The 26,027-nt window shown below is 45.6% G+C and overlaps 1 protein-coding gene across 5 annotated transcripts in view; it reads left to right on the forward strand.

Moving 5' to 3' along the window:
- The first annotated feature begins 623 nt into the window (after positions 1-623).
- Positions 624-26,027, forward strand: part of LOC105704494 — a 90,533-nt gene continuing 65,129 nt past the window's right edge. For 2 of the 5 annotated variants that reach the window (XM_012433762.1, XM_012433766.1), the window contains exon 1: positions 624-915. The gene's annotated coding sequence lies outside the window, so the exon portion shown is untranslated. Of the gene's footprint in view, positions 916-999; positions 1,361-10,104; positions 10,406-10,456; positions 10,894-26,027 lie in introns of those variants that run through there. The other 3 variants (XM_012433761.2, XM_012433765.1, XM_012433763.2) reach the window with 3 other exon arrangements.

The following is a 26,027-nucleotide window of genomic DNA, read 5'->3' on the forward strand; positions in this document are numbered from 1 at the left end:
AACCATGGGCACTATTCCGCCACACCCTGTACAACCGAATCGCGCGTTATCCTCCTCGTCAACGCGAATTTCCGTCAGCGGTATCGCTCGTCAATGGAGGCCTGAGGTCCTTTCGCCGAGCCGAGCACTGGACCGTCCCTTTAACTCCCCGGAAGAGTCCGCCGCGTCGGCGTATCTCGGGTACGAGCGAAGGACGGCTCGCCGCCGTAAATCAGAGGTCAAATCCTCAAAGCGATCCCCGCAGGCCGATTAAAGCCGGGAGGGCATCCCCGGTCTCACCCCCGGGGTCGCGGCGGGTTGCGGAGGTCGCGGAGGGTCGAATTTAACGGGTCCGCCGATTACGGGAACCGCTCGTAGGGCCTGCCATTAATCAAAGGTCCTCCGGGCGGGCAATTAACGGGGTCGCGAGGGGGGACCAAATGAGTAAACACGCGGCATTATAAGTTTCCAGTGGCGTAGACCAAGAGCGGCCGCGCAGCGAGAGGGAGAGAGAGAGAGAAAGAGCGTCGGCTTGTGCGCGCGAGAGGGAGAGAGGAGGACCCGCGGAGGGGGGAGGGGAGGGCGCGGGACATGACGAACGCGGGCCTACACGGCTCGAGGTGCGGGCAGTCTGCGCACAGACATCGATCGAGGCGGTCACGCTCTCCGTGCGCTCTCTGCTCCCGCTCGTCGCTCCACGCCGCAGTCCGCGCCACCGCGCCGCCGGGCCCAGCGATCGCCGGAAGTTGGTCGATGTTCGATAGCGCCTCGATCGGATCTCGAGGCAGGAGAGTCGCGCCGGAGGCAGAGCTCGCGTCGACACCCGGTTCCGGGGTGCCGGCGTTCCGGCGGAAGAGGACCGCACCTGCCATTGGCCGTCGCCGAGCCCGCGCGGGCCATGGACGCGCGCTGACTCCCGACGTCGCCGACCCCACGGTGAGTTCGACTCCGCGCCGCGCGGCGGCGCTGCCGGCGGCGCGCCCCGAGCTTTCGGCCGATCCTCCGCGGCATACCCGCCAGTTCCTCGAGGCCGAGCGGAACTCGGTGAAGGACGCGCACCGTCTTCGCTCCGCCCCGCCCGCGGGTCGCAAGGTGCGCTAGGGATCGCGCCGTAATCATGATTAATGATCGCTGTGCCGAGGGTCGCGTCGACGCTCCGCTGCCCCGCGCCCTGGCCCCGGCGTCGTGCCGTTGCCTCCGCGCTTGAGTGCCGGCCCGAGGCGGGACCGAGGGCTCCCCTAGTTTTAAAAGTTCGTACCACGCGAGTTTTTGTCGCCCTTCCTCTCCGCGCAAGGGTTCGCGACCGATAATCGGGAGGTCGACGGTCGCAGATGCTTCGTTGAACCGCTGGACAGTCAGGAGAACGCACGCATCGACAAGGGTGAGTTTTTGATATCGGCTTGTTAGAGCTTGGGAGTTTTTATCACTCGATGCACGATCGTTTTTATTGCGTATCGATTGTTCGTACGCCAAGAAATGATTTGCCTCGGTGAATTATTGCTGAAATAGTGTCTCAGAGTGATTACTCGTAAAGGAAGTATCTTTAGGGGTATTTCACCGATTTTGTGGGTTCTGATGTATGCGCGGTACATCGAAAAATGGGAAACGCGTATTTGTTTTGGGCGGGTGAATTCATGAGTTTCAGGTGATATGAAAAGGTCACATACATGTATATACATATACGTATATATGTACATGTATATATATGGATGTATGTATGTAGGTATGACATATTCATATCATATAAACGTCGAAGTATTTATAACACTTTTCTCCGAACTGGGTGCTCCGAATAATTTCAAATTTTGATACGTGATTATGGAAGCTCCAACAAAGGTATTAAAACTCAAAAAATTTCACTTTTCGAAAAGAAATGCTTTTCTTGGTTATTGTCCGGGATAAATAAACAATTTTTTGTTCGGCAAATGAAATTTCGCTAGTTTCACGACCTTCGTTAGGATCTCTATAATTACGTGCTAAAGTTTCAAATAATTCGATGCATTCAGTTCGGAGAAAAGTTTTACAAATATTTTGACTTTTTCATATATATTATACTTTCATAACACCTTAAAGAGTGAGGACCGCCTTCGGAATTGATCTCTAAAAACGGTTTTTCGACATTTTCTCGTAAATGGAACGATATTTCTTGACACGGAATATCTGCGATTTCTTCAGTTTTAACCAACAATATATCATGCAATTCCGTGTATGAGAAAGTGTCGAAAAAGCCATTTTTGAGATGGACTCTGGGCGGGTCTTGTCGCCTAAAGTCGGAAATCAGCCTATAAAAGTGAATTAGCCTATAAAAGTTACACGTTCCTTGTTTTTTTCATGTACCGCAACATATGTCGGAACCAACAAAATCAATGAGGTACAGCTTGGATACTTTCCTCGTAAGCGAACGGTGTCGCTCGATTTTAATTACCGCAATTTCAGAAGACAACTTAGCGAAGTTAAGCACGCGCTTCGTTAATTATTTTCAGATATAACATTTTTACCATGTAATCGCGACGGAAATAGATCCCGCGTCCGCGGTTACGAAACCGACGCGGATTTGAGAAAAGGAAAAGGAAACCATTATTTGGGCGTTGCGTCGAGCCTAGAGCGTGCACGTGCACCGCAAGATTTATGGATTCCGTTCTTCGGGCATCCTCTATAAGGCTAAGACGATTTTCTCCTCACTTGTAGCGGCCGGTAGGTGGATTCATGACTAATGACCGGGGATGCTAGGTTTCGTTGATAACCGTTTGAGGTACGACCGTTTGTTGAAATTTCCTAGCCCCGGGGGAGCTTTGTTGTTCTTGGGAAGATTTATTCCAAAATCCTGTTATCTTTGATTGCGTTGCGGGGGTGTCGAACGCCGGAAGGTACGAGCGGCCCGGGGTGCTCGATGATTGTTTCGGTAATTAAGCGAGCGCCGCTGATGTGTTTTGAGAAATGGTACCTTCGAACCCGATGTCGACCTTAGCCACGCACGTGTGCCGGAAGACCGTTAATGGCTCCTATATGGAATTCTTTGGATGTTTTTCTACAAGGTCAGGATGATTTTCTCATCTCTCGTAATGGAGGCGGGATGAATCCGTGACCGACGAGTGGGAGGAGGAAGACCGCGCTGATGTATTCGAGGGGGCATCTGGAATTTCGATAACGAGATTTTTCACGCTTCGCTTCCCTGCGGGACATCTCCAGGGGACGACTTTTTGGGCTTGCGGGAATAACCGGGCTTCAGGGATAACCGCGCTGGTAACGTCTTGCGGTGTTTTTTCTTTTTTTTTTCGCAAAGTCGTAAAGATCGACGGAAATGGGATCGTAACGTTGCGGAATCAGCGTAATGCGGACTTTTTCCCACGAATGACTTTCCGATCCTTCTCGGGGTGCAGCCGCGAGAAGACGTCTCTTCTGGAGGAAAGCGCGGTCTCGGGAAAAAAACGCGAATTCCGGCCGCTGCTTAAGAAAATTTCCCCCCGCGCTGCCTGCATAAGGCGTCTCGGGTGGAAAGAGGAGCAGAGAGGGGAAAAAAAAAGGAACTCGCGAAACCTCCCCCGGGGATCGTAAATCACCCGAGAAATACAATAAATGCGGAGGGCGCTCGCGCCCTCGCCCATAAACCAAATCGCATCGGTTTGACCCCGCTTGAACCCGGGGTCTTTTGTCGCGAGTCCTTTTTTGCGGCTTTTTTGCCGCTTTCTTGCCGCCTTTTTGCTTCTCCTGGACCATCGGTCGGATTTTAAATGACACCTCCGAGATTTCCAAGGTTTTCGCGGAGAGGAGAGGTCCTGTCACCGTGTGGTGGCCTTGCGCAGCGTGGAGTAATCACATATGACGAGGCCGTCTGCATAGCTGCATAACGTAATATGCCATCTCGGTGTTTGCGGGATTTCCCGCGTCCAAAATGTTGGGCTCGGGTCCTTCCAAATAGGTTGGGATGTCCTTCGTTCAGGTAGGAATCCCGAGGGTGGATGTATCCTCGAAAGATGCGAGGGCCCGTCAACCCTCGCGAGACGCGATGCCGAACAATGGAGATGCATCCTCTCGCTCTCTCTATCTTCTGCCCACGAGGGTAAATAAAGTTCCCACACCTACTACCTGGAGATCGCTGCACGTGTACCTGGAATGCGATCCCTCGGCAGCTGCAGGTTCCTTCCTAAAATTAGGCCCCTAACGTCTCGGCGCTCCGTGCAATTTTCAGAAAAATCCCTCCAAGGTCCTTTCGGCAGGATGCGATCCGTTCCCGGATTTTAAGACGTGGAGTTGAGAAAGACGAGGGCGATGGGTTGGATTTAGGGCCGAGTTAAAGAGAGAGGAGAAAGATACGGCTTTTATTCTTACGGGCGGTCGAAGACAGGTAGCTGCCTCGCGTGAGAAAGATCGCGTGCTTTGTTGGGGACTTTTTGGGGGACCTTCATTCTTGATGCAGGGAACGCGTTAATAAGTCAACAGCTTCAATCAGTGAAGCCATTCATGCTTCTAGGCAGCTCGTGTTCGTGTGCATGAATTTGCTTGTTTTCTACTTACTTGAAGCGAAACTTCTTATGACGCGGTTGTAAGTGTGAGATCGCGTGATATGAAAGGGTCCGTGTCTGTTATTTAATTTCAATTTCTAAGAAGTTAACCAGTGGCCGAGTTTCTGGGTTGACATTGACCCACCTTGACCTTTCTGGGTCTTTTTGGGGTACAAGAGAATTGTTGACCCCTAATATTCTTTGCAAATATTTTGATCGCTATTAATACAACTTTTAACATATAAATTCGAAGGCTACTGAACAGTGTAGCAGAGATCTTGAAAAGTAGCTCCGAACTTTATCATATTATTTTAATCGCCCACGGCAAAGAAAAAGGGTTTAGACAAAGTGTACCCAGGGGGATAACGAAAGTGATGAAAATAATGACGGGAATGGAAAGTTAAAAATGTTGCTCATTTTTTTTATTCCTGTCTATCAATAGTACCTAACTTTGTTTTTGTCTTGAATCTCGTTTTTCTGTAATTTTGTCTTTTGTAATCTCGTTTATTTTTTTTTTAAATTAAATTAGCTTAATTGTTAGATAAAGAATGAAATTAACGAGCGATCGGATGAATGGCTAGAAGTTCAACTTGGTGCAGTCTATTTGGGTTTGTGCGTCTACCGGGGCGACAAGCGCTGCAGCGCCGCATGTATCGACCCTAATGCAGTTCCATTAGACGCTTGCGGCAGTCGCATCCTGCATGCGCGACGTGCTTCCCGTGCATCCTGTCTCACGGACCGGACTTATCTTAGGCTGGACGTCAAAGACGCGTGTACGCGCGGCTTGAGATAACGAGTGCAGCTTCCGTTGGATGCATGCGCCACGAAAAAGTGGCTGCATTGTAGAGACGAGAGAGGATTTAGCTGGCATCTCTCACGTGTCGTGTGAAATCTGCGATACGGTCAGGCTTCCTCGTCTTCAAGGGAAAAAATGAGACCACAGTCTACGTAAAATAAAATCGTCCGTGATACATGTTTCCTGAAATTAATATTTCTAACTCGAATGCACGCAGAAACGCTTCTATCAAGGGGCATTGTTGATCCTCGGTTGATCCTATTTATTATTCACATGGGAATTATGAAATTCGTCTGACGGAGAGGGGATACTAAGAGGAGACACGTTCTTGAAAATTGTTGGAAAAAGTATCTCGATTGGAAATGGAAAGAAGCTGCGGTGAGACATTTTCCAAGTCGATCGATAGAGAAGTCATAGAAAACGTGTTCCTTTTCCTGCCCATGTTATGTTCAGTTACGAGATCTGTATCTTTCTTTCTTTTGCATCTTGCCGACTCGGGGAGAAACATGGAAAAGGGATCTGCATGCTAACGCGTTATTGGGAAATGTTACCCGACATTGTGTTATGCATCGCTTTCTGTTTTGAAACGGGTTTCAGGCGATATTCGCCGAAGATGGAGACGGCGTCGTGGACGTTAAATCAACCACGCGCGTATTTTCGCAAATTTCCCCGTGATTGCTCGTCAGTTGCCTCTTAACGTCTCCGACAGATCAATAATTTCTTGCGTTGGTCGAGATAGGAAGGTTTGGTCCAGGGTCCTTGCCTCTCGGTGCAGTCGGATCCAGGGCGCAGCTTCGCTCCTGAAACCTTCCTGCGGATTATTTATATTTTATTCCCTGGCGCGGGCGTTTCTATTCTCGCACCGAAGGCGGCGGCATTTTTTCCCCTCGTTATGGATGCACGCAACCGTACGTATGGCGAGACAGTGACTAGTTGTGCAATGTGCATGTAACTAGTTGCTCCGGGGACGCTGCATTCCTCTAGTAGCATTAAAGTCCGCCGGTATTCACGCCGTCGTCCCGGCAATAATTTCCGCTGGGTGACGCCTATCGATGCAGTAGGGTAGCCTAGAGTTCAGCCGAACCTCGCCCTGCAGCTAGCCGAGTTTATGCAGCTTATCCGCAGCGCCCATGCCTGAAAAGGACCGAAAAATTTCGGTTCCGGGTATCGTTACATTTCCCAGTCCCGAAACCGCCCATTAAGGTGAAGTGAAACATCCTTCAAATCAGTCGATTCGAATACAACACTTTTTTTTAAGGGTATTGGACCAAACTGTCCGAAACTTTGACACATCACTCCTGATCATCTAAGAATTGTCCTGACACATACAAAATTTGGATTTTTCAAAAAAATTTTTTAACTCAGTCCAGACCAGAACCAAAATGGCGTCGAGCTCTCATATTTCGATCAATATACATTTATCGAAGGCTCTGATATGAGAATCGAAAGGGTCAGGACAATTTTACGACAATTTAGAACACTCTGGTAATCGATAAACTCGCATTTGAACGGGATAAAGACAAAAAAAGTGTTGTATGCGCTTCTTTGCTAAAACGGTGGTAATGCGAGGTCTCGGAGTGAAAATTTAATTGACCTGGAAATCACAGATGGAGCAAGGGGTCCCTACGCAGTCAATTAGGGCCCCAGAAGGCATGAATCCAGAGGATTTCTGGAGTTTTACTTCGATTTCTTTATAATTATTGTACGAAAACGACAGGTGGAATATGCCATTTGGTACAATACACAATATAATTCGACCCAGCTGTCAATATAAAATCGAACGTCGGAAAAATCTTCTTTATCGACGTTGATCAAGTTCCTCGACGTGTTTCACTTCACCTTAAATACTCCAAGATTAATTCGATTCGTTAAAATTAAAAGATATTTTTATGTACACGTTTGTATGCAGAAGGGATCGGACAAAAGTGTAATATTGGTTATGAGTTCGTCAGATACTTACAATAAAAAATTCTGGCAACACCATGTACACGTTTTATGTACACGTTTATATATAAGAGGGATCCGTGCACGTGTAATGTAGTACAATTACAACATTGGTTAGCAGTATGTTAGATATTTGCAAACAAAATTGGCAATACTGTTTATGTTTGTTCAAAGTTATTTCACATGATCCCGCAAAAAGTGGCCAATCAATTTGAGGTGGTATGTGGGGAGTATTAGTATTCCTATTTCTGAGGCTTGTTAGTAAAATAATAATTTCTTATTCGTTTCCTAATATCATCTATAGGTGTAGGAGCGTGGTAATCGTTTAGCGCGGGGGACAAAGCTTCGACATTGATTTTTAATTATGTGTAAGAGTTTCGGGGTTAGACGATATGTTTGGAAAAAACAATCAAATATTAAATATAGGGGAGAGGGTTCTATTGTAACGTCGGTCCGAATTGTAAGTCAAACATTTATGTACAAAATTGCTTAAAAATGTTCATACATGCGTACGTGTACACGAACACAGTGCCATGTCTGCAAACGTGGGCTCATGAGGCGTGTACACTCACAAATTAGGGGATTTATATTTTTACTGCACAAATTGCGATGACTCGGAATACATCAGTTATGGTTAGCGTTCCCTTTCCAACGGATTTCTTCATTTTTGTTCACGAGTTATTAGCGAAAGAAGATTTTATTTGTCTTATTTTGAAGAATTCGTATTATTTTCATTATCTTGGTGTGTAACAATCGTACTCGTTGTGGGTACATGCGTTAACTCTAACTTGAATCATTTTTTTTTTTACATATTTGTAACGAAGGTAACTACAGTTTAGTGACTAATTTTGTATTACTGAAGCGACGACTGCAACACGACATTTTCTTTGGTGTTGCTGAGTAATGCGTCAAAATCCATTTAAAAGTGTTACAATTGTACTCGGCCTCCTCCACCCAGAATCGAGTATTCAAGAGGAATTCCGTCAGTCGATAAGGAGTGGAACTTCATCCTGTGAATGGGGACTTTCGCTCAAACGGCGATCCGGACTCGCGGGATAGGATAAGGATGATATCGAGGGCCGTTAACGAGGCGTCGAACGGGCGAATATCGCGACTTCATCGATGAGAATCGCGGCCCCGGGGCGACTTTTACGAGCCTCGTAAGGCGTCGTTACGCGTTCCTTTTTCCCGGCTGTTTACTCTTTCTTCACCCCCTCTCGTTCTCTTCGATACTCCTCTTTAATGCGCGCGCGTATCGGCGTTATGCGTTTTCATCGGCGACGCTCTCACGTTTCTCGATTCGCTCGCCACGAGTCCTAGGGATCCTGCGGATTCCCGGTACCTCTGCAGGTACCTCTTTACGTACCTCTGTACGTACCTCTGTAGGTACCTACCTTCTACAGGCGGACGTAGAGATATCCCTCGATATACCCTCGGACGCGACTAACTCACGCTCTCGATTCGCCGCGATCAAACAGGATCGGCGAGCCCGCTGGAAAGCGGGGATCCTGATCGGGATCGTGGAAAGATCCTTGATATACGAGGGAATCTGCATGCTAGGAGCACAAGACCAGATGCCCCGGCTTCGATACGAGCCCCTTCGCCTACGTAACTCTTTTGCCGACGATAGTACCTTCTCGCTCGCTCGATTGCGGATTTCTCCCGGAAAAATTCAATCGGGCTCGATGCCAAATGAAGACCTTCTTATTCGTCGCACCGGCCAGATCGAGCTTCGATTCGATATCTCGAGATAATCGTAAAGTTTCTTGCCACGCTCACGGACGTCTTCCGAACTCACCGCTTCAGCGGGACGACAGTTTTATTGAACTTGAGAAAAAAATTTATCTCACCGTTTATCGGCCTTCCCGTGCACTCAGATTTTCAAAATCTTCAAGCAAACGTAGCGCCTTAAGGGGATGTGAAAGTGGTATCCGAGGGGTCGATGGTTCATGAAACTTTTCCCTCAAGTGGGCGTACCGAATCGTTTCAAATTTGACAACGTGGAATATGGAGTCTACAAGGAAGGTCCTGGCCCTCATGAGATTTCATTTCTTATACAAAAGTTTAAAAATATCTATAAACAAATAATAAGAAATTGAAATTTCACGAGGGTCTGGACCTTCCTTATAGTCTCCATATTTACGTTGTAAGGTTTAATACGATTTGGTAAACCCAGTTCGGAGAACAGTTTCATAAACGAAACCTATTCGACGCCACTTTCACGTCAACTTAACCACCACTGCAGAAATAATTTATACAAAAGTTTTGTCAATTTGTCTTAGTAGGTACGCCCACGTGCGGAACGATGCCATTTTACTTAATGCTTCGCGAAATATATATGTCAGATAATTTCTATTGCCAAGGTGCACGTTCAGTCGGTGTCGATTTCCGCTGCGATATTTCTCGCTGGAAAATCTCGGACGCGTTTTGAGCGCGGCGCAATGGAGAGTAATTACCTCTGATTAGCGCAATTTGAGGGCATAGAGAAGCTAGTCGGGGATCCTAGAGGAACTTAGCAATCGGCGGGGAAAAAAAGGGTCCTTCCGGCATAGCTTGGCCCAATTAGTAACAGGACGCGAACCGAGCAGGACTTCCCTCGGGTCAGCTCGTCCTGTAAGAACCGCGCGACCGTTCAACCTCTCTCTTCCTCTTCTCGGCCCGTCTTCCGTCTCACTTCGTGTACCGGTGTACGTGCGTATAGGTTTGGTGCGATGATAATACTCGTTCGACCAGCCATGTGGAAGACGTTGGTTTGTTTATATTTGCGACCCTTGGGGCAACGTACGTCTCTCCGGCGGGTAACATTATACGCGGCGCGCACGTGCGTCGTGTGCGCGTGTACGTCAGCGGTACGTGCGTTACTCGCGTTATTCCCGTACACCAGTCGCGGAATTACCCGACCTCTGTTACACCGTGGCCGTGTTTCTTCGGTATTCGCACGACCGCCCCTGAATTAACCCCGGATTAATCCCGGAAAATGGCCGATTCGAGGCGAGACGCGATAAACGCGACGCGAACGCTCGCTCCTGATAAGAACAATTGAACGCGGAGCACAGAATTGACGAGGGCGCGATTTGTCATCCGATCGGGGGGAATCAGCGTTTGAATTATTTCCGAGTTGCGGAAGTACTTTGGGCGTTATACCGGAGCTGGCTGGAAGTCTCATTACACTTAGGAATTGCGGGTAAGCCGCAATGTACGTGCTCTGAATACCGCACTTTTTTGTTTATTTATGCGTCGGGATTGGACGGTTTCGTGGGAATCACTATTTTTTCTTGTCGAAGGTATGCCTTAGGGGGTATAAATACGCTTTTGTCGCATTTCCTTGCCAGTGCGGGGAGTTAACGCGAATTACCTAGATGGCTGCGGTTTTCTTCTAATTACCTACCGGTTCGGCTCGATCGTCGTCGTTTGATCGGGGATCGTTAACCTGGCGAGAAAAGGAAGTCGGTGGGATTTTTACGGGCTGTCGAGGCTTCCTGGAACGAACCGTGAATCTCGAACTTTAAAAGGTCATAAGTACCTCGGTCGGGTTTTTCGAAAGACTCGTAATTACTGTCGCATCTCGCTTCTCTCGCTCACTCTTTCTCCGTGTCTCCAAAAGGTGACGAGTTCCGCCGAGGTTTTTCCTCGGTCTAGCACAAAGGTGCCTCGACGCGGCGACTGGAACAGGTAAGGCCTAAAGTGCTGCTCCGGCCGTAGAAGGGTTTGTGCGAAAAATGTCGAAAGCACCGGAAAAATTCGCGGGCTGCGAAAATATTTCTCTCCGCGTTCCGATTGCTCGCGTGAAAAATTTTAGTATACACAGGGGTAGACCACAACTGCTAAAAATACACCCGCGATCGTTAACCACGTCCCTTTGCGATACCGTTTCAATATTTGTTCCCCAAAAAAGTCACTTATTCAAGTAAATCTGCTTTTTTTTTTATTGATATCGCAAAGGCGACTTTGACGGTTATCTCGAAAGCCGTCTCCCCGTGTTGTTTTTATTAAATCCATCGTTATAATTGGCACGTACGAATCTTTTGTCATACTTAGTGCGGATCATACCTTTGTCAAAATGGAGTTCATCGTGTCAGCGATTCCACGAGGAAGAAAGTAAAAGGATTTTCGCGAGCTAACAGAGTCGCTCGCGAATATGGGCGGATGAATATTACCGATACCGCGGATCATTTGCATCCGACTCAGTTTTTGTCACTCTTTGTGATCGAACCCTTGGTAATTGGGTGCTCGTACGAGATGAAACGTACCGCGTATTTCGGATTGCAGAGAGTTCTCTCGGCCAAAGACCCGGAATTGGGACTGGGGGGGTTATTCGCTTCGGTGTTGATAGCAATCCTTGCATCCGAAAGTAAAAGCTCGGCTTTTTCGAGGAGACCGCATTCCTCGGTAAAACTGGATAAGGGGGGCGAGATTCGGATATTCTCGATCGATCTTCCTCAACGCTTGGCAATGACTCGCGGTCTTTCGCTCGCACGCCGTTCTCTATTTCCGTCGCCGAGGTCGACGCACGGCGTCGCGACGCCGGCCACTTGGCTGCCATGGAAACTCGCCGGTAATACGGATTTCCGAAAGGTGCCGCGAAATCGTCGCTCGTTTATCACGGGGTCGTCGAAGTCGATTTCCTATTTGCAAACGTCTCGAGCCGGTCGCGGATGAAGTGCCTCGGGGACATTTTAAATCGCTCGAAAGCAGCCTCTAATATTTTCAAGCGTTACTTACGTTCCAGCGATAATTGCACCGACATTTCGAGCGGATATCTCGATCGACCATCGATCCCGAGCGTCGGCAAAATGAAGCAAAACGGGCACCGTGGACGCATCTCGATGTCGCACTCGGAGCACTCCCGATCCTCGTTCGGCGGGTTTCCCTTTTTAATTTCCAGGGCCGTTTAGCGTCCCCGATGTCGCTGATTTATGGACAGATCGAGATCGGTTTTTACGAGCTTTCATCCGGATCGAGAGTCCAGGACCAGATCCGGATGAAAGCCCGTAAAAACGGGACCCGATCTCGTTTACGTACGCGGCCGGCCGCGGGAAATGCGTTGGCCGTGGCTGAAGACATTTCGAGCTCGCATAAGCGAGGCAGGAGCATTAGAGCCATTAAGGCTCCGCGCACGGACCCTCCGCCGGGGCCTTAACAGGCGACTCGGTCCAGTGGAGATTCTGCGAGGCACGAAGCGTGTCTGGAACCTATTAAGGCCCGTCTCGGCTTGACCCTAAAACAATCTGAAACGCTGCTGCAGGTGCGCGATGATCGCTCGCGGTTCGACCACGATTCGGCCGCGGTTCGGTCGCGGTTTGGCCGCGGTTCGCTCGCGGCTGTGGGCGTCATTGCGGGTCAATTGCGGCGCATCGCGGCCCGTTGGGACCATCAAGGTCCCAAATTCGGAACACGTCTCGCCAAGATTCGCTTCCGGCCAAGGTGAGCCCTTCCTCTTGATACGTCGAAATTATTTCGCAATTGCGTCGCCCTTACTCTGAAGGTGATATGAATGTGTGATACATACATAACGAAAAGTCAAAATATTAATAAAATGTTGTACTTGCCTCGGACAAGAACTAAAAAAAGATATTTTTTGTTGAAAAATGAAATTTCAGGGGCAGCGCGTACTTCCTTTAAGCCTCCATAATCACGTGTTAAAGTTGTAGATAATTTGGTGCACCCAGTTTGGAGAAAAGTTTTATAAATATTTTGACTTTTTGGTATGTATATATCACATTTTCATATCACCTTAAGGTGATTTGAAAGTGGCCTCAAAGAGGCCTAGTTTGTGAAACATTTCTCCCGACTAGGTATACCGAAGCGTTTTAAACTTTACACGGTGAGTATGGAGGCTACAAGGAAGTTCTTGACAACCATGAAATTTCAATTTAAAAAAAATTTGTTTATATACACTTTTAAAAGTTTTTATTAAAAAAAATTAAATTTCATGGTTGTCAGGATCTTCCTTATAGTCTTCATGTTTACGTTGTAACGTTTTAAACGATTCGGTTCACCCAGTTCGGAGAAAAGCTTCACGACCGACTGACGTCTCGGATATCACTTTCCTACCACCTTAAGGCAAAGTGAAACTCTTCACAAATCAGTCGACTTGAATAAGACACTTTTTTTTAAGGTTATTGGATAGAACTGTCTGAAACTTTGATACATTGCTCGGGAGCACCTAAGAATTATCCTGAGACTTTCAAAATTTGGATTTTTGAAAACAATTTTTTAACTTAGCCCAGACCAGAACCAAAATGGCGTCGGGCTCTCATATGGCGATCGATATCCAATTATTGAAGGCTCTAATAAGAGAAACGCAAGTGCCAGGACAATTGTACGACAAATTGGAACACCCTGGTATTCGAGAAACTCTCATTTGAAGGGGATGAAGGCAAAAAAGTATTTTATGCGTTACTATTCTAAATCGATGGTAATACGAGATCTCGGAGTGAAAATTTAGTTGACACGGAAATCACAGATGGCGCAGGGGGTCCCTCTGCAGTCAGTGCCTCAGAAACGACGAATTCAAGGGATTTATGGAATTCTACTTAGATTTCTTTATAATTACTGTACGAAAACGACAGATGGAGTTTTCGATTCGATTCGAGAAGAGGATGGAGGTTTCGGACATTTAGTACAATACTTAATATAATTCGACGCGGCTGTCAATATAAAAACAAACGTCGGCAATGTAGGTATTTAGAAAAACCTGTTTTACCGACGTCGATCAAGCTCCTCGACGTATTTCACTTCACCTCAAGGGGGCTCGATCCTATTGGTGGTATTAAAACTACCCCTTTCACAAAGATGTACAGAAAAAATGAAATATATTTTAATACAGTTTAAACTTGTTATTAACCATTCTTTTAGGTACATATTGATATCATTATTTATCATTTTACGTGGAAGAATGTTGGAATTATGTTCGGAATCGTGTTTTGAAGTATATCCTTGTTTGTTATAAATTTTCAGATAAAATGATCACATGAGAGTATTCCGCCTTTAGAAGGGTCATGATGAGTACTTGCTTCGAAATTACCATTTTCATTTATTTCCAATAGCATGCAGTAATTTTAAAAAGGAATTTTATCAAAGTAAAGAAACATTGGTGAACAGTATTAGTAGATAACTAAAACTGAGTAATTTTGCTTCTATCTAGTTATTTATGGTCATTTTTGTACCCACATATCCGGTTAACTCGCGTGCAAAATATGAAGTATGCGAAGCTGAAACTTATTGACATATCTTACGACAATGCATGCAAAAAGGCACTTGTCATATTTTCAAAAAGAGTATTTTCACCGTGTCAAAAGGTATGAGTTCCCTGGGAACTCTTTCGTGCGAATGTTCAAAAAATGTTCATATATCAATAAGAAGAGAAACTAAACAACATAAGATAACAAACATTAAGCTCTTTAATAATATATGTTTAAATGACTGAAACAAAATTTAGTCTGGTGTAATTTAATATATTAAATCAGGCCAGTCTTAATTACTTTTTACATAATTTAAACATATATTACAAAAGTACTTAAAGTCTTTTACCTTACGTTTTGTTTCTTTCATTCATTGATTTATGAAAAGTACCTATGTTTCGAACGTTTTCATGGGAAAATTCCCTTAAGGCTCATTTTTGATTCCTTTCTGGCTCCTATTGGATCTCTTCTGGTCCTTTTCTGGTCCTCTTCCGACCCTCTTCTGGACCCCTTTCCATTCTTTACCTTCAGCGCATATCGCTCGCCCTCACGATTCCTCTAAACTACTATAATGGAACATCAGTAGTACCTACTCTCCGCGCAACTTCCAGGAAGACTCTGGTCACGGCTCATAGACGAGCATGCAAGGTTCGAGATCGAAAGACGCCTACACGGAGAACAATTAACAATAGCTGTCTGGCTACTCGTGGTGCAAACGACGGGCCATGAAGATGTACCGATACCATTCCCTGGTACCGTTCTGCACCTAACGCGATCTTCGGACGTGGAGCCTTGGCTCGGTGAGTCATTACGTAATAATTGTCAGGTCCATTTCCCTCATTAATTTGCATAGTAGAAACCTAATGGGCATTCCGTAATCACTTTCGGATACCTGTCGATGGCATGCCGGGGTCTAGTCGGGGCCCCGATATTTAAATCGCCGCCTGATTTAGAGGTTTTTCTCGCGGGCTCTTCGGCGATCTCGGTCCTTCCTCGATTCTTGGATAATAATAGTCACGACGATTTCAAGCGGCACTTCTTCCAGCGCTTTTGGTCGCGATTTCAATTTGTTGCAACCGGGGCCGTAATTGCCGTAACGAGCGCAATTCAGCTGGCTCCGCGGCCATTCGGCCCAGCTTAGATCGCGATCGCATTTACACTTGCGGGTCGTTACGTCATACTTCTGCCGGTGTTTACTTTTTTGCTTCTCGGCTCTCTTCCTCCTCGAGTCCTCCTTCGGCGTATCGTCCGCGATCTCGCCACTCGCTGGAAGCCCCGTAATCGGGAGTATCTCCTCGAGGGAGGTTGCCCTCAATTTCCGGTGGAATCTTCAAGAAACTTCCGGCCGAAGGCGATTGTCTCGTGGAACAAAAGTCGTTGCCGGCGAACGGGGAGGGCCGTTGAGATTTCAAAATCGTATTTATAGTTGGGTCGTTACGTGCAAATATGCCCTTAAGGTGAAGTGAAACACGTCGAGGAACTTGATCAACGTCGATAAAGAAGATTTTTCTAAATGCCTACGTTGCCGACGTTCGATTTTATATTATTGTGTATTGTACCAAATGGCATATTCCACCTGTCGTTTTCGTACAATAATTATAAAGAAATCGAAGACAAACTCCAGAAATCCTCTGGATTCATGCCTTCTGAGGCCCTAATTGACTGCGTAGGGACCCCTTGCGCCATCTGTGATTTCCAGGTCAATTAAATTTTCACTCCGAGACCTCGTATTACCATCGTTTTAGCAAAGAAGCGCATACAACACTTTTTTGTCTTTATCCCGTTCAAATGCGAGTTTATCCATTACCAGAGTGTTCTAAATTGTCGTAAAATTGTCCTGACCCTTTCGATTCTCATATCAGAGCCTTCGATAATTGTATATTGATCGAAATATGAGAGCTCGACGCCATTTTGGTTCTGGTCTGGACTGAGTTAAAAAATTTTGTTAAAAAATCAAAATTTTGAATGTGTCAGGACAATTCTTAGATCATCTGGAGTGATGTGTCAAAGTTTCGGACAGTTTGGTCCAATACCCTTAAAAAATAGTGTTGTATTCGAATTGACTGATTTGAAGGATGTTTCACTTCACCTTAACGCGTACGTTTGCATTGTTGTTTTTGGAATACGCGGAAATGAGCTGGATTTAAATTCATTGCCGGTCAATATTTAGCTGGACGTTCACGCTTAATACTCATAACTAGATATACCCCGAGCGCCGACGCGCCCGGCTTCGGCGGCACGGCTCTTCGCGGTGGCTCGACCGCGCCGAGTTTGATCATAATTGGTTAATCGCCGAATCTCGATCATGCGATCGGAATTTTTTTCATCCGATGAAACTTTTGACATCCTCGACCCCGATTTAGGGGGGACATGTATCGGCGATTTTCAACATACAAACCGGAAACGTCGAGATGCGTTACCTTTGTTTCGTGACGGACATGCATAAATACATACATACATGCATACGCACGAAAACAGCGCTTTGGTAAATGGAGATATTATTTATTTCCTTTCGATTCGGACAAGCGGAGACGGGGATTATTTATATTTACCGTTACTCGATATTTACGCGAAAATACGCGCTTAATGGTACTTCCGCGGTTTTGCTCGGTACTGGACGCAGAAACGAGCATGTTTTCGCCGTACGTGCGTGCATTCGCTCGATGCGAAATTACTAAAAGAGTGCGAGAGGAGGTTAGACTCCGACCAGGTGTGTTTCATCTTGTGGTGTTTCTTTTACATTCTACACCGCATAAATCGTAGTTACATTCGTACCTGAGGGTACTTACAAGGGGCTCGCATAGCCCCATTTCAGGCTCGTGAATGTGAACGACCTTCGAGGGTAAGTACCGTCGACCACGGTCGGTACTTGGATGGGTGACCAGGGAAACGCCACCGGGATTTTCTTGCTTTCCTCGAAACCTCGGCCGAAACGGGAAGAATTTATCCCCGTGGGCGTAAAACGAGTGACGCAATGATAATAATTGAACTCGTGTATTATAAATCGCTCCAAGATGTGACGGAATTAATGCACGAATTTCTGCGGCATCTTCCCTTCGAATTATTATTCAATTAATTAGCGAAATTATTATTCAATTAATTAGGATTTTCTTGCTTTCCTCGAAATCTCGGCCGAAACGGGAAGAATTTATCCCCGTGGGCGTAAAACGAGTCACGCAATGATAATAATTGAACTCGTGTATTATAAATCACTCCAAGACGTGACGGAATTAATGCACGAATTTCTGCGGCATCTTCCCTTCGAATTATTATTCAATTAATTAGCGAAATTATTATTCAATTAATTAGGATTTTCTTGCTTTCCTCGAAATCTCGGCCGAAACGGGAAGAATTTATCCCCGTGGGCGTAAAACGAGTCACGCAATGATAATAATTGAACTTGTGTATTATAAATCGCTCCAAGACGTGACGGAATTAATGCACGAATTTCTGCGGCATCTTCTTTTCGAATTATTATTCAATTAATTAGCGAAATTGTACGGAAATTTGTGCGCCGATTATTGCTCGATTAATTAACTGAACGTCGGCTTGGGAGTATAAACAAATATTCCGCCTTAAATCACGCGGCTCGATGGGGCTCGGGGAATTAAAAGTTGAACATTCTCAATCCCGCCAGGTAGTACTTCGGACGGCGATAATTCAAAGGTATTTCATATTCGAAGGCGGGAAGTTGCGCATCCACGGTGGATTTAATGGGCCCACTTAAAGAATTTAATCAACATCGGCGAACCTTTCAGGCCTCCAAGGGCATCTTGCAAAATAGACCAAAAGAGTACTTACCTAATGCCTCGCCTCGAGCTGAATCCTCTCTTTCTGAATCTCCGCCCTATTCCTGCTTCGAGCTCTTCCTGGTCGATCTCGCTACTCGCGCGGGATGTCCTAATGGTGGGCACCGTTCCTACACTGGTCGCCATTGATTTCCGGTCGATTAACGTAGGAAATAGCTATGCAAAAACAGCTAATGAGACTCCTGGTGGAGGACCTCGCCGTTATTAGCTAGGAAAAGGAAACGCGGCCGAATTTTTTCGGAACTGTATAAACGGCGGATTTTCGTAGGATTGCGCCACTTCGCGGAATAACGCGGCGAGGAGTGATTTCAAGCGGGCAGGAAGGTCGTTCACTGTAATTGCGTAACCGTTGATTGATTTCAATTGCTTCGAGGTATTCAACGGGTCTAGATTCGTATTGCCGAGCATCCGTTGGACCTAATGTACATTGAGTTTTCGAAGTAACCGATGTTCCGTGAAGCGTCTAATCGCTCGAGAGGGAGCTAGAGCAGAGAGACGGAAGACGCTGCAATGTATCCGGCCATGGATTATTATCCTTGAAATTAGAATTTCTCCAATATCCGTGTTCGATCCCGAAAATGGAAGGAAAGCCGATTGTTGGGCGACGGGTACGCATGGGGAGTTCGCGCTTTCGAGTTATGGCGACGAAAATTTGTCCTTTATGTATTTGCTGATTGTCGTTCACATAATTGCACCATAAAAATGAAACGTGCCATTCGAGAGATAGAGTATTTGTTCGTTTAAAAAAAAAAAAAGAAACGTTTAGAATTTTTTAAATTGGCAAAATGGCGGCTATTCGAACTTTACCTTGATTTTTTATGCAGTCGGAAACGTAAATAATTCGTATCTTTTAAAATGAAGGGAATATTCACAAAAGGACCACGTCAAAATGATCGGAGGTCCATGAGTGGCTTTATTTCAGGGGTCACGGACGAGAAGACGTCATTGTTGCGTAAATAACCGATAAGGCTGAACTGAGAACGTCTATGAGCAGTTAACAGAAAGGGCACTTAATCCAGAACCACTGAACCGAGCAGTTGGACTCTTTCAAATAGTCTACATTTGTATATGAATATTGTTTTAATCAATAAGTCACCATAATATTTTGCAAGATCTATGGAAAATATAAGGATTTGTTAATAGTAGACATCTTTAACTCGTTCGCTCCCAGCCGTCACATATGTGTGACACATCGCTTTGTTATCCGTATGACCGTGGGAACGAACGAATTAATTTCACCTCCTACCAAACTAACAATCTCTGGGAAATTAATATCTTACTTTATCACTTAAAAATGAAAATGATGTAACAATATGCCACGTACATCCTCGCCGATTGTTGTTTGTCTAATCATTGTAAGTAAACAAAAGATGAGCAAACTAAAAGTGCAAGTGTTCGACCTCGGTAAAAAAAATGAAATTGGAAAAAATTTGTAAACCGACACAACGGCGCCTCTTTGAAATTTATTAACTCGATTAGCCACGTAGTCACCTTCGAATGTAATTTACATCTCAACATTTTTATTCGATAATTAAAGATGAATATGTTTTTCGAGCAACTGCTTTTAAAGCGATTACATAAAAATCTACAACTCAACAGCTGCTCCGAATGATACATTTGTAATAATGTTTCGACGGCGTATATTGTACGTAAATTTTACAGTTCGGACGAAGATTCAATCGGATTCTTTCATTAATTTTCTCAATATCGTCCGTTTTGTTTTTACTCGTCCACGCGGCACTTGGGAATCGGCGTTCGCAGGGAAGATATTGGGCACTTAAATCGGACTCGCAGACTTTCTCTGCGGAATCGAAGGCATTCCGACATAAAGACATCAGCCGAGCTCGATGATGCGTGCTTTATGAGGCGCGATCGGAAACCGCGAGAACTCTCCGTGAAAGTACCAGCTAGACACTTCGGTCGTCCTCGTGGCTGCATTCCAGGTTTCTTACGCTCCCAGGATGCGTGAAATCGGCCCACATTCGCCCCGACTCGAAAGCGGTCATTTCTGGGGGATAATCGAACATTTCCGAAGTCTCCGATTGATTCGAGAGTCGTCGAGACGACGCGCGGCGAGAAACCGAGAATCGGCTCGGCCGACGATCGCGTCCTCGCAAATGCGTTCCTGGAAGAGCCCCGCACGCGCGGAACTTCAATTGCGAGGTTGATCGCTCCGATGAGTGAAAATTTCAGGAGAGATTCCTCCCCGGCAAGGGCAATTCGAGTCGACCTCGGGGAGATGCCTCGGGAAGGAAAATCGGCTCCGATCCTCCTCGTAACCGCGACTCGGCGATCTCTTCTAGGCATTCCTCCTTCTTCGGCTCCTGGAAACGGCCGAGAACCCGATGCGGAAACGCTGCGGTACGCGGAACCGATTTCGAGTCGGTTTTTCTGGGATCGTTATCGGTACCCGTGGATTTCGATTTTCGATTCCCAATTTTAGAGGCGGCCGACCCGATGCTTTCGGTTCCTCGTGGTTGCATTTTGGGGGATCATGGAAATTCTTCCCGAATGTGGTAATTAAATCTTTTGATTATGTGGAGGGATTTTAACCAGTTAACTGTGATTGACGAGTATACTCGTCATGGAGAAGTGGCACGATTTTGTGTATTGACGAGTATACTCGTCATGCGTATAAAGTAGGGACCATTGGCTATTTAAATTTTTATTTTTGAGAAAAACAAAACATATTCTCAAATTTCAAGATGTTTAGAATATTTTGAGGCCAGGCCGGAATAAAATAAACGAATAAAAAATATAAATAATTTGAGATAAACTCATGCGCCCCGTAAATGGTGTTCCATTTGCAAAGTCCCATTATGTGTAACACCCTGTTTTGCCGAATACCACGCCACAGCAGGAATTTAAATTCTTGCTATCATATGCATTTAATTTCTCTTGCGTTTTTCGTCTAATAAGTATGTAATATATGTTTAAGTTAACCAAATAAATATACATTAGTAATAAAAGTGTCAATTTTATCAAATAAACCCATCTTTTTAATCCAGTATCTTAACAGCGACACTTACTCTGTGATTGACGAGTATACTCGTCATCGCTTGATTTCGGCGACACGTATAGGTGCGCGCTCGCAAAAGGGGGCGCCACAGCTAACTGGTTAATTTCATCGGGGTCTTTATACACTGTTGAAATGTCTAGGATCGGTAGAATGGCAAACACGAAACCGGCTTATTTTTTTAAATCGACGCGATTTTTAACAAGCGACGAAACGAGATGGTACGACGAGTCCTTGTGCTAGTTGAAAGGAGAAAAAAGGATGACCATGTTTGTGACGAATGCTCCCGCGATCGGTTGGATTAATCCGCGAAGCGCGTATTACGCGGTCGTAACCTCGATTGCGCGAAGGATTTTCGATCCGAAGGATCGCGTCTCGGAGTATTGAACGAGACTCGCCGAAGAAGGATACGCGTTGTCATGCTATGTCGGATTGGCAAGGACGCGTGTTCTGGGCGCAGGGAGATGTCCATTAATGCGAGGGTACATGCTGGATCTCGGGAGCGACAAACTCGAGGCTGTTCATTTTTTTAAACACCGATATCTTCCATCTCCAACTAGAAGTAACAACACCACTCGCCACGGGAGACGTCAACATTAATTTCAATTTCGCTTTCCCCTTTTCAAATCGACGCAACACTTTCATGGCGTACATCTCTGGCAGGGTTGACATTTAAATCATTTGATTAAAATCACAATTAAAATCATCCGATTTTTACGCAGACAAACAAATGGTACACATGAATTAATTTTGTAAAGTAAACTATTGGAAAGTGTAAACGGATACGCCAATTTAAAGGCTTTCCGATCGTCCAATGTATTCGTAATACTTGAACGTACTGGCACGAAAACATTCTTTCCACGTTTGCAGATGATGCTACTGGCGCACAAAATGGGAAGTACCAGGTCATACTTTCCATGTTCTCGACTTGCGATCAAATTACAATAGTTTTTCGATGATATCGATCCAACATAACTTTGTTAATTATGCGCTTATCCGAACGATTGAAAAATTAAAAAAAACTGTAATTTGACCCGTGATTAAATACCCAACGATTTTTGTTTTCTTGAAAGAAATCATGATTTCTAGCAATCTTGACCCCTGGTCTTTACCTTGGTAGCGTTGTTTCCAGCTGCCCGAACGATTGCCTAAGACCGATGGGGTATTCACTCAGGAAGTCATGAATTTCAATGCTCGAAATCACGTGGAAATCGGTTGGAAATCGTTGAAAATCACCAAAACATTGGCACAATTTTAAGGTGTCGCACGTCACATGTTACGGAATCGCATTGTTGTTTATCATACGAAATCAAAGGCGATCGGTTCTCAAGGAATGAAATCGTTTTCGCTGATTTCCGAATGAATACCCCCTCGGCTAGGACACGCATCGAAGAATGACGAGCTCGACGACGATCGACCGGGTCAGAAAAATGTCGCCCCGGGACGGAATTTGCAGATCCTGGCGAGTCCGGATTTGGCGGGTTCGCCGAGCCGATCGGGCGTAACGTCGAGTGTTGAGGCCCGTGAAGGATTTCCGAGCCGAAGGAACGCGACACTGTATATTCCGTGGGACGGGGACACGCCGCAGAAGGATACGCGGCCCGTCGTACCTCTCCCGAGTGGAAAGAACGCGTGTACCTCGCGTCGCATGGGGACGCCTGTCGAGAGCAAAACCGCAGGACCTCGGGACCCGTTGCACCGGGATATTGCACTCGCGAGTCGTTGAGCCACGTTAAAGCTCGTTTGTTCGCTCTAAGGGGACACATGTGCGGACTACTTTGCAGGGGCGTTACCGATACTCGGACAGGATCCTTCGCGGTGGCTCGGCTCGCGTTATTGTCTCGGGCTAGGTCTATTTCGTAACGCGAGTCGACAGTCCATCGATACCCGTGACGAGGCGATCGCTGTTAAGGACTCATTACTGTCAGCGGATAGACCTTTTGGCATGGGAGGCGCGACGTCGGGGCAACGTCTTGGCAAAATCGCTCGAAATCATTGCACACCTACGGATGGCTTCGGACGACGCCGTCGTCGCTTATGGGGTGGATTCGTCTCGCCGCCTTCGATGACGCGCACTTTCGACTGGGAAGGATTCTTTTGTTTCCGAGTGAAACTTCTTGTCGCACGGTAGTCCCGTAAGTTCTGGGTCGTGAAAGGGAAGTTGCGGAAAGTGAAAAGCTTTTTGTTTACGGTCAGTTAGTATTTTCGCGTGTCTGTGTTTAGTGTTACTATACATTGGGGAAATATTTTTATTTGGGTTATTTCGTTACAATTTATTGACTAAGATGTCAGCGGCTGTGCTTCTGGCTTGGCGAGTTGATATTAACAGTTTCGTTACCTTGGACGAGATATTTCGCGACCCAATACTGGCCGATTAACGCTTTTGACGAGATATCTCGCGACCCGATACTGGCCGATCAACGCTTTTGACGAGATATCTCGCAATCCGGGAGTAGCGGATTAACGCCTTTAACGATAATCTAGCTTTCTAGCACCAATATTTTGACATTCTAGATGAATATATTTTATTACTAATTCTATTCGTATAGCTAAAAAGAAGAAATAAATACAGCTACTACCGGATCGCGAGATATCTCGTCAAAAGCGTTAATCGGCCAGTATTGGGTCGCGAGATATCTCGTCCAAGGTAACGAAAGGGTTAAAATCGCCGCTTGTTGGTGGTATTTCATCTTAATCTCTTTTTTCATCGTTAATTCTACGTATGTTCATCTTCCTGCGCTGGCATTGAGAGAATTTGAAATAAAGATACTGCAAATGCGAAATAAAAATAAACGTGCTCCAGACAAGCGGTACCGGATGCGTATGGGCATTTTGCGAAAGATCGATTAGGGATAATTGATGATATCTGATATCTGATTCTTTGCCAATTCGTAGTTTCCATTCCAACGCCTGTGACGATTATTTTTTATAAATTCCCGGGGTGAAACGTAGAGAGAAGATTTGTATTGGAAATCGGCGGACCCGATCCACCTCACCGTGGGATTTTTTCAACTCGACGAGCACTCGCGCTGCCAGGACGTGCCCATCGATAATGCCGATCGCGGATCGCGCACGGAAAACACAAGGAGAGCAGCGACCGCGGATGTTTTATTCAAGGGAAATCGATCTTCTAGGCTCTCGTGTACGACTGTTCGGTTACCGGGCCGTTTTATTCGCGCCGGTTATATCACAGGTGTTGTCTTACCTTGTACCGTATATAGCGTGACACAAGAGGGTATCGAATGTTGCGCGGCATAAGGGCGACGTTAGGACAGTACCGAATTACACGGGAAACGTCTTCCTTTTTCGCAAGTCCTCGCTCCCGTGGCATGTCCGCTTAGGAAAGACTAGCTCAACCGAACCGGCTTGCTCGTTACGTCCGAAACTCGTGCTTAACTGAGCGTGTTCATTTTTTTTATCAACCCCAGGAGTTGCGACTCGGGCGAACGGCCTTCTTTTCGTGGAGTTTTATTCATATATTTTGCAAATAATATCCATAGGTGGAATAGACATTTTTAGGAAAGAACGGTTCAACCTCGTCAGCTTGCTCGTCATATCCGAAATCCACGCTTAAGGTGAAGTGAAACACGTCGAGGAACTTGATCAACGTCGATAAAGAAGATTTTTCTAAATGCCTACGTTGTCGACGTTCGAATTACATTGAATATCGTACCAAATGGCATACTCCACCTGTTGTTTTCGTACAATAATTATAAAGAAATCGAAGTAAAACTCCAGAAATCCTCTGGAGTCACGCTTTCTGGGGCCCCAATTGACTGCAGAGGGACACCCTGCGCCATCTATGATTTCCAGGTCAATTAAATTTTCACTCCGAGACCTCGTATTACCATCGTTTTAGCATAGAAGTGCATACAACTCTTTTTTTGTACTTATCCTGTTAAAATGCCAGTTTATCGATTACCAGAGTGTTCTAAATTGTCGTAAAATGGTCCTGACCCTTTCGATTCTCATATCAGAGCCTTCGATAATTGTATATTGATCGAAATATGAGAGCTCGACGCCATTTTAGTTCTGGTTTGGGCTGTTTAAAAATTTTGTCAAATAATCCAAATTTTGAATGTGTCAGGACGATTCTTAGATGATCAGGAGTGATGTGTGAAAGTTTCGGACAGTTTGGTCTAATACCCTTAAAAAAAAGTGTTGTATTCGAATCGACTGATTTGAAGGGTGTTTCACTTCACCTTAACTCAGCGTGTTTATTTTTTAATTAACCACAGGAGTTGCTTGTAGTGCGAACAACCTCCTATCGATGGAGTTTTATCCGTACGTTTTGCAACTAATATCCATCAGTGGATTAGATATTTTTAGGAAAGAATAGTTCAAGTAAATCGGCGCTCTCGTTACATCCGAAATCTTACTTAAAGTCCGTCACACATAACCTCGTGTTAACAGTAGCGCAACGGTGGACATGAGAATCCGTCGATCAAATCGCCGACATAAGACATCGTATTAAATGTTTCGGAATTTGATTGGTCAATTATTACTTTTACGCTTGTGGTTACTATTATATGCCAGGTATATGTAAAGGCCTGACCGGATCGTGTTGATTTTGGTTATCAACCCTAGGAGTCACGTCTCGCGCGAACAGTCTCCTATTGGTGGAGTTTATTCATAAATTCTATAAACAACGTCCATCAATGGACTAGACAAATTTGCAGGGTTTAAGGGATACCGGTAATCGTGTACGGCTGTTAGCGATAGTTAGATGTTGATAATGAATGATCGATTGCTGATCGATCTTGTCCTCTTTACCAGAGCGTGGAGGATCACTCGGCG

The sequence above is a fragment of the Orussus abietinus genome, unplaced genomic scaffold (genome assembly GCF_000612105.2).
Source record: "Orussus abietinus isolate OABI.00-Male unplaced genomic scaffold, Oabi_2.0 scaffold52, whole genome shotgun sequence".
Classification (NCBI taxonomy): Eukaryota; Metazoa; Arthropoda; class Insecta; order Hymenoptera; family Orussidae; genus Orussus; species Orussus abietinus.